General features: G+C 45.3%; 1 protein-coding gene and 1 pseudogene across 1 annotated transcript in view; one reads left to right on the top strand and one right to left on the bottom strand.

Moving 5' to 3' along the window:
- TIAM1 (T-cell lymphoma invasion and metastasis 1) overlaps positions 1 to 9,643 on the bottom strand; it is a 364,694-nt gene that overhangs the window by 349,747 nt on the left and 5,304 nt on the right. The window lies entirely within an intron of this gene.
- LOC105545977 lies at positions 2,792 to 3,424 on the top strand (annotated as a pseudogene).

Raw genomic sequence — 9,643 nt, 5'->3', positions numbered from 1 at the left:
AAATGCCTTTTTCCTCCACAAAGTTTCTGCCCAGAAACACACCAGCCACTTCCACAGAGAAATCTTCCTGGCAACTGTCACAACTCCCTTTTCTTTCTATCCAGGGTACATATGGATTTGCAGTCAGACAACTGACTACGTCAAGTACCAAGAGAGGTCCCTGCAGATTGACCAAGCTTAGGCAGAAAATGTTCACACTGAAGCATAATTGAATTAGGCAGAAAAGCAAATGCCTGGCAGGTTGGTTGAGAGGGAGGCCAGAAGGGTCTGGGGGACTTCTATGGGCAGCCAGGCCAATAATCAGGCAGCAACCACATAACGGGCCTTGCCTCTTCCCTCCCCGCAGAACATAAGGGATAATAGAAGGAGCTGCTCGTGAATCGTGCAGCTGCAGCAAACAGGCCTCCTGGGCCCCGAAAGCACTGCTACCCTTTTCCCCACTGCCTGTTATTGGACAAAGGCAAGATGCAATTTCCCTTCTTCCCAGAATATACAAGACAGCTCTGTATCCTATCATAACTGGAATCCTCCAAATTACCTCTTTTCAGAGAGGCCCCATCCAACTTCCCTACAGAAACAACAGTGCTTCTCTCATATTCCAAAGAGAAGCACGTCCAAGATGTTTCTTGGAATGTTTCCTTGACTTTCTGCAAGAAGCAGGTCGTGTTTAACGGTGCCAGCTCCTCCTGCAGCTCTATTGTTAGGAAATGTCATTCCTGCCCCTGGGCACCCTGCCTCCCACCCAGATCTCAGATTCTTCAGGGCAGAACAGGTGCTTTCTCCCTGCATACTGCTTTCCTGGGCTTGGGAAAATGCAGAGCATATACTCAAAGGACCTCAGTGAAGGGCAGCACTGACCCACAGAAGCACCAGGGGGACAGGGGGACTCTCTTCCCTCCTTGATAGTTGTATTAGTCTGTTTTCATGCTGCTGATAAAGACATACCTGTGACTGAGTAATTTATAAGAACAAAGTGCAAGGGACTCACAGTTCCACATCGCTGGGGAGGCCTCACAATCATGGTGGAAGGTGAAATGCACATCTTACATTGGTGTCAGGCCAGAGAGAATGAGAGCTGAGCGAAAAGGGTTTCCCCTTTTAAAACCATCAGATCTCGCGAGACTTATTCTCTACCACAAGAACAGTACCAAGGAATCCACCCCCATGACTCAATTACCTCCCACCGGGTCCCCCCCGACAACATGTGGGAATTATGGGAGCTACAATTCAAGATGAGATTTGGGTGGGGACACAGTCAAACCATATCAAGAGTCCATCAAAACAGTCCTTGTGGGCTTCAGAATTCATTAAGCAGCTCCTAATCCACCTAGCAGTCAACTAAGCTAAGAAGCTAAACTGAGATTCTCAGAGGAAAAACAAAGGTTCGTTCTGGATGGATATGGCTGAGGTCCCACATGCTAGGACAGGACCCAGCATCTTCATCATCCCGTGGAGTGATACGCGGCTCCGAGGCCAGCATAAATCAGGACCAGAGCCACAGGCGCCGCCAGCCCACCAAGCCACAGGCTTGCCACAGCGCCATCCATCACACTGGCTAATACCAAGCTGCCTAGCCACCAGCAGAGTTGGCCACAGGGACAGGAGGGCTTGGTGACTCCGGCTGCCAAACAGCAGCATGTTTGATTTAGTATTATATTTTTCTCATGAATTTTTAAATTCAGATAATTCACCCCGCATTCCTTTTATAGATGTATATATACACACTGCATAGAGGGAAGTTAGCCAAGTCTACACATGGCTGAGTAATCCAATTTCAATGACCTTGATGATCCTAACGTAAAGAAAGGCACTGGGCCTAAGTGGACCAGAGTCTGCAGTTCAGAGAAAGAGCAAACGCAGAGGCTTGGGAGGGGTAATGGGAAATGTGGCCAAGGACATCCCAGGAAAGACGGACAAGCTCTGAACCAACACAGCAGAAATGTGGAAGTGAAGCAATTTGTTCATAGAGAAAAGGGTGGACAATTAAGCCAACACTAGGCAACAGGCTCTGGGAGAAACTCAGTACCAGACAGAGTGAAAGCGTGCGTGTGTGTGTGTGTGTGTGTGTGTGTGTGTGTGTGTCAGAGACACAGAGAAAGAGAAAGAGAGATAGAGAGTAAGAGATACAAAAACTAGTGTTTAGGAAGATGGTTGACAAAGGACATGCCCAGGAAAATTTGAGAGTACTTCGTAAGTGCAAGGAAACTGAAAATGACAAAGAAAAAGAAGGGTCAGTGCTAACACTCAGACTAAAAATCCAGTGGCTGGAAGACTGGAGGTGATGCTAATAGAGATGAAGAAGTTGGAAGAGCAAAAACAGTGAGTTTGGGTTTCAGGTTGAACTTCCAAGATCGGCAGACCACCTTATAGAGGGCACATCCTAAGGTGATCGATCCCAAATGATCCATGTTTCTTACATAACCCCTCCCCTTGAAAGTAGGCAGGACGTGACAAAATGATGGGATGTCACTCCACAGATGATATTTCATTATGTAAGACTTCATCTAAGTAGGCTGGGCCTTGAAAAAGCAAACTGCTGAGCTCAGGAGTTCAAGGCCAGCCCGGCCAACACATGATGAAATCCTGTCTCTACTAAAAATACAAAAAGTTGGCCAGGCATGGTGGCACACACCTGTAGTCCCAGCTACTGGGGAGGCTAAGGCATGAGAATTGCTTGAGCCCAGGAGGCGGACATTGCAGTGAGCCAAATCGCACCACTGCACTCCGGCCTGGGCCACAGAGCAAGACCCTATTTCAAAATAACAACAACAAAAGAAAGGTTATAAGCGCCATGGCTATGACTAGCATCGAATTGCTTGCCGGTGTTTTAAGAAAGCCAGATACCTGGATTGGACTCTGGGGTGTTCTCCAAGAGACACCTTGGTCACACAAACTCTGTACTTCCTGGAATCAGTACAGCACTAAGTCACATGCACCAAATTATAAAAGACTTATCCATAATATTTTCTCACTGAAATTCTCAAGGCTTTTAATATCTCCAGAATATATTTTTCCCTTTCCCATAAGACTCAAAAGTAATAAAAGCTCTAATAAATCTACTACAAAGTCACCACAAAAAGTAGAAGATGAAGAGGACTCTGATGAAGAAAGCGATCATGAGATGAGTGAGCAGGAAGAGGAGCTTGAGGATGACCCTAATATAGTCAAAGGCTATCAAGACCTGGAAAAAGCAGTGCAGTCCTTTCAGTACGATGATGTCCTGAAGACAGGCCTAGATATTGGGAGAAACCAAGCGGAAGATGCATTCTACAAAGGTGAACTCAAGCTGAATGGGGAAAAGTTATGGAAGAAAAATAGCATGGTCAAAGTGGGAGATACATTGGATCTTCTCGTTGGAGAGGATAAAGCAGCAGGAACAGAGACAGTGACGAGGATTCTCCTGAAAAAAGTGTTTGAAGACTGAAAGTGAAAAATAGAGTGGTGTTATGGCAGTGGAAAAACTTAAAGTTGCCTAGGAAGAGAATGTCTAAATAAACGGATTGCTTTTTAGCAATAAAGCTGCTTTTTAGTGGTAGAGGAAAGGGTCAACTGAAAAAGAAAAATAGAAAATTGCCATGTTGGAACTGCCCATGGAGGGGCTGTGTGGCAGGAACTGTGGGTGTCTACAGGTAGTGAGAATGGCCTCTAAGCACTGAGGTGACCTCCAGCTGACAGCCATTAAGAAGCCAGGGGGCAGGGCACGGTGGCTCACGCCTGTAATCCCAGCAGGGAGGCCAAGATGTGCGGGTAATGAGGTCAGGAGTTCACAACCAGCCTGACCAACATGTCAAGACTCTATGTCTACAAAAATACAAAAATTAGCTGGGGGTGGTGGCACATGCCTCTAGTCCCAGCTACTTGGGAGGCTGAGGCAGGAGAATCACTTAAACCTGGGAGGCAGAGGTTGCAGTGAGATTGCACCACTGCACTCCAGCCTGGGCAATAGAGCAAGACTCCATCTCCAAATAAATAAATAAATAAAATTTTAAAAATAAAAAAAAAGAAAGTGCAGTAAAACGAATACATTTCCATGGGTTAAAAAGGAAATGGACAAAAAAGGGGGGAAAATAAATGTGCTACAAAGACTGACATGACCTGGCCTGCTTGACCTCACTGAATCTTCTACACGCTCCTTGCTCAGCCTGGTCCAGGCACACTGGCCACATTTCTGTTGCTCCCACTCCAGCACAAGCTGTTATTGCCTCTTCCCAGAATGCTTTTCCTCCATAGCCACATTTTCTTCCATTGTTTGCCCAAAGCCTTTCCCATAAATGCCTACCCTAACCAATGTATTTTTAACTGCACTTCAGTTACCTCATGAGCTGCTGTACTTTTATCCAGATCATTTATCAGCTTCTGCCATGCTATGAGATTTACTATTTGTTATGTTGATTGTTTTCTGTCTCCCCCTGCTAGAATGCAAGCTCCACAAAGACCGATTTTTGTCTGTATTTTTTGCTGATAAATTCCAAGAGTTCAGAACAATACATAGCACAAAACACGTGCTCAGGAAAATATTTACTGAATGGTTCAACGCAGTCATTAAGCAATGAGATGGGTCTACATGTATTACTATGTAGTAAGATGCCCATGAGATTTCATAAGATTAAAAATTTTAACAGCATGTCAGAAAACAACACGTGTACTATGATCTTTTTTATATATGTATAAAACAAAAACTCTCCTTTCCTAGCAATCCATTCCTGAAGTCTTAACATGGGCCAGAGCAAGGTAAGCGTTCACATAGGAAGGGGAGGCCATGGTGTCACTGAGTAGGGTGTCCAACCTGACCCAGCAAGGTGAGGAAGGGGCCATGTGGAACAGCAGCCCAGTACACGTGTCCGAGCCAAGCATGACAAGGAGGGCATCCACGTGAGAGGAGGTAGAGCCAGGAAAGAGAGATTGGTTACATACATGCCAATTGACCAAATAAGTAAAGATATGAAGGATAATGGGCACCAGAGTTTTGCTTGCTGGAGAAGCCATTTAAATGTGAAAAAGGAGAAAACTAGAATGAACCTTGTGGAGCTGAATCAGAATTGAAGGCATCAATGTGAACTCATGTGTGTGAAGATGTAACTCCCTAGTGAGCGTCTCGGGACAGTGACTCCCCAATAAGCAATGAGCACACCTTAAGCCCAGATTTTGGTTTCTATGTCCTAGTGTCAACTAAAAGAAACCACGACTCCTTAGAGAAATGGCTGGTTCCCCTGCTGGGGCAAGCAAAGAATAAGATGAGCCTAGAGTCCAGGTGCAGTGGCTCATGCCTGTAATCCCAGCACTTTGAGAGGCTGAGTGGGGGTAGATCACCTAGGTCAGGAGTTCGAGACCAGCCTGACCAACATGGAGAAACCCCACCTCTACTAAAAATACAGAATCAGCCGGGCATAGTGGCACATGCCTGTAATCCCAGATACTTGGGTGGCTGAGGCAGGAGAATTGCTTGAATCCAAGAGGCAGAGGTTGCAGTAAGTCAAGATCGCACCATTGCACTCCAGCCTGGGCAACAAGAGTGAAAATCCAGGTTAAAAAAAAAAAACAGCCTAGAACATAGGCTAGAAAGTAAGGAAGTACTCAAAGAATGATAGCACAGAGAAACAAGCTGCTCTCAGCCAGATGAGTGGCAATATGAGCATCAAAATAATTTTATTTTTTAATTTTTAATTTTTGTTTTTTTTTATTTTGGAGACAGAGTCTCACTCTTGTCGCCCAGGCTGGAGTTCAGTGGCGCGATCTCAGCTCATTGAAACCTCTGCCTCCCGGGTTCAAGCTATTCTCCTGCCTCAGCCTCCTGAGTAGCTGGGACTACAGGCACCCACCACCACGCCCGGCTAATTTTTGTACTTTTAGTAGAATGAGAGTAATGGAATACAGGCCACTGAACAAGACACAGTAAACTACGAGTTAATAGTAGAACAGCTCAAAATCTGGACCACCAGATGGGAAGCACTAGAACACAGCAATTCTGTGACGCTGCTGCCAAAAATGCAGAACCAGATTCTAATCGTGAGAAAATTATCAGGCAAACCAAAATTGAGGAATCTTCTAGAACACAATAACAATAGCCTGCCATCCTCAAAAGTGTTAAGGAAAATCATGGCTGTCAAGGAAAAACTGAGGAACTGATCTCAATAGAAGGAAACCACTACATGTGATGCATGATTCTGAACTAGATCCTTTTGCTTATAAAGGACATTCCAGGAACAGGAGAAATCTGATTGGGGTCTGAGGACTAGAGGGTGCTAATGTGTCCGTGTTAATTTCCGGATATCAATGGATATCTTCTGATTACGTAAGAGAACGTTCCTGGTTGTGGGAAGCACATACCAAGAATTCCAGGGTAGCAGAGTGTCAATATGTCACCACACTCAAGTGGTTCCAGAAGGGGGTTGTTGGAAGAGAAATCTCTTTTGCATTATATTCTCATCTTTCTGTGACTGTTTAAAATTTGTATATTATCTAAAGAATAAAACATTTGCAAAAAAAAGATAGGTTGGTCCACAGATCATTTCTGGAAGGGTGCAGGAGAAACAGAGGAGGCTCAGGAAGGAAGACGCTCCTATCAGCTCTGCAGGGTCACTGTGCGTTCTCTGCTGGCACAGACAGGGTCATACCTGGCGGAACCTGGGACCAGGCGGAACCTGGGACCAGGCGGAACCTGGGAGCAGGTGCATGAGGACCAGCAGCATCCCTGCCGCCCTGGCAAGGGTGAGCTTCCTCGAGCTCCTGTTCCCATATCCGCTTGTCACTCAGGGCAAAGGGCCTTTGCCAGGGAAAACTGGGAAACGTCTGCTGCATTTGGAAGATTCTTTAAGATAAGATGAAAAAGTTGGCAAATTTCTCACACAGTTTCTTTCTTTATTGTTTTAGGTTGCAAAGAGGTTTGTGATGTACTACAGTTGATCAACGTTCATGTTTTTAAAAGTTGTTACTTGGAAATGTTTTATGATAGGTATGTAATCCCCATGGACTCACAATATGGCTTCAACTATTCAATCCTAGTTCGCTATACTCCCCCAACACTGGCTTATTTATTTTGAAGAAAATAAGCATCCTATTCCATCATCCATTAATACCTCAACACTTATTTCTAAAAGAGAAGGACCTTTTACTAAACATCATCATACCCACCCAGCCCCCATCCTTAACACCACCAATTAACCATTTCCTGGTTAAATGTCCCTGATTTTGTCTCCCTCTCTCTCCTTCTCTCACAGTCATCGTGTTCAAATCAGGATCCATACAAGATCCAACATTGCACTTGGTTGATTTGATTCTTCAGTTCCTTCCACAGATTCTTTCTATTTCTTTTCTTTTTGCAATGTTTTTCATAGTTTTCCTTTTCCAATCCAACATCTTTGCAGTTTAAGATGCTCTTCTCTCCCTCTGTTTCACTGACTCCCCATGTCTCCTCCCTGATCATTTTTTTTTTTTTTTTGTAAAGAAAATTTCTTATTAACAAATCTTCCATGGGCCCAGAATACGGCACTTTATGTTCAGGCTCCGGCAGGGAGCTCAGTGGAGGAGGTAAAGAGCTCTGCTAATTCCAGCACCAACTTCACAGAAAACAAAAGTGCAAGTAAATTCCACAGAAACACCCAGACGGTCATTGCTCTACCATTAACCAAGATTTGGATGCACCACTGTCCCTCTTAGCTTCCTCATCTTCAAATTAAAGGGATTCAGAAAGATCATGATAATGACAGCCATGACAAGGACATTAACAGAATATTTACTGTTTGCCCTAAGGTCCCTCGAGATTCCTTCCAGTCAAGACTTTCTCTGTGATTTTAAGTATCAAACACACTTAAATATATTAGCGAAGAACAGTATTCTGGTTAGGGGATAAATATTTCATAAATGACAAATGAAAAGTCAGACAACGATAACAAAGGAATGGAGACCACAAATGTAGATGATAAAAGAAAACTTCAGTCATCAACATATCTAAATTTGAATAACACGCTATGTTTCAAAGCACTTTCTTATACATTAGCAAATCTCAGCCACACTAACAGGTAAATGATACAGAATGGTATAAAAGGTTAATGGTGGAACCTTGGGTATGCAGGTGTTTCACTAAACCAGTGGATCTCAACCAGGGTCATCTTATGTCCCCCAACCTCCTGCCTCCAGGGGTCATTTAGCAATGTCTGGGGACATTTTGGTTGTCCCAACTAGGAGGGTGTCCTGACCTCTACAGGGAAGCGGCCAAGGCTGAGCTGAAACATCCTTCACTACTTGCCACAGAATGCACCATAAAGAATTATCCAGCCCACAATGTCAGCAGTTCAGAAACTGAGAGATCCTAAGATAGGCAAGTCCCCTTGTTACCCAAGTGAAACGGTACTAGGCCAAGGGGACCTGGGAGGCTACTGAGGCCTGAAGCCACAGGAAGTCAGACATTCCGTGTTATAATCCTCCACACTGTGGGCTACCCTAACACATGAGGTTCGATAAGAAAACAATCAGTCGGGTGCAGTGGCTCACGCCTGTAATCCCAACACTTTGGGAGGCCAAGGTGGGTGGATCACCTGAGGTCAGGAGTTCGAGACCAGCCTAGCCAACACAGTGAAACCCGTCTCTATTAAAAATACAAAAATTAGCTGGGTATAGGGGGCAGGCGCCTGTAATTCCAGCTACTCAGGAGGCTGTGGCAGGAGAATCGCTTGAACCTGGGAGATGGAGGTTGCAGTGAGCCAAGATCATGCCACCTCACTCCAGCCTGGGCAACAAGAGCAAAACTCCATCTCAAAAAAAAAAAAAAAAGAAAAAAGAAAACTGTCCTGGTTTGGTTTTGTTACCGAGATAGACCATGATATATATTTCTGAATCTGAACTATTCCCTCAATGTGTTCATCTTGGGAAACTGTACTTACCAGACACTGTCCAGCTGAAGAATTTACCCGCTTAGCAGGCCTGTCTCTGAATGACAGCACCTGCACTGATTTAGACAACGGGCACCTGCATCCTTGGGAACCCTTTACTCTAATGGGAGCAACCGACAATGACTACATCCATGAGAAAGAGTCAGATGGCCGTGAGTGCCATGATGAGAACACAGCCGGAACAGGAAGGGGAGGGGAGGGAGGGCGCTGGGGAGAGGGCTGCTACCTTCAGCTTAGGTTCTCAGGGAAGCCTGCCCGGGGAAGCGATATTTGAGCAAGACCTAAAGGAAGTGAATGGCTGGCCAGGCAGAGCTTGGAGGGAGGGTACTGGGAGCATGTAGCGGGATGGCCTGCAGGAGAGGCACGCTGCTTGTATTCTAGTACCAGAAGGAAGGCATCTGAAGTGCCCTAAATGAGGAGGACAGGAGGTGAGAGGGAGGCAGGGCCAAATCACTTCAGGCCTCCTAGTCCCAGCAGAAAGTCTGGCTTTCAAACAAACTATAATGGGAAGCCACTGGAAGTTCAACCAGAGGAGTAAGGGGACTTGATTGCTATTAATTGATTGATTGATTGATTGATTGAGACAGGGTCTTGTTCTGTTGCCCAGGCTGACTGCAGATCAAAGATCACTGTGGCCTCAATCTCCCAGGCTCACACGATCCTCCCACCTCAGCCTCCTGAGTAATTGGGACTACAGGCATGTGCCACCACGCCCAGCTAATTCTTTTTATTGTTCTGTAGAGAGTGTCTGGCTA

This window comes from Mandrillus leucophaeus, unplaced genomic scaffold (genome assembly GCF_000951045.1).
Source record: "Mandrillus leucophaeus isolate KB7577 unplaced genomic scaffold, Mleu.le_1.0 Scaffold345, whole genome shotgun sequence".
Classification (NCBI taxonomy): Eukaryota; Metazoa; Chordata; class Mammalia; order Primates; family Cercopithecidae; genus Mandrillus; species Mandrillus leucophaeus.
The sequence above is the reverse complement of the archived record's forward strand: the minus strand, read 5'-3'. Positions and strand labels throughout refer to the sequence as shown.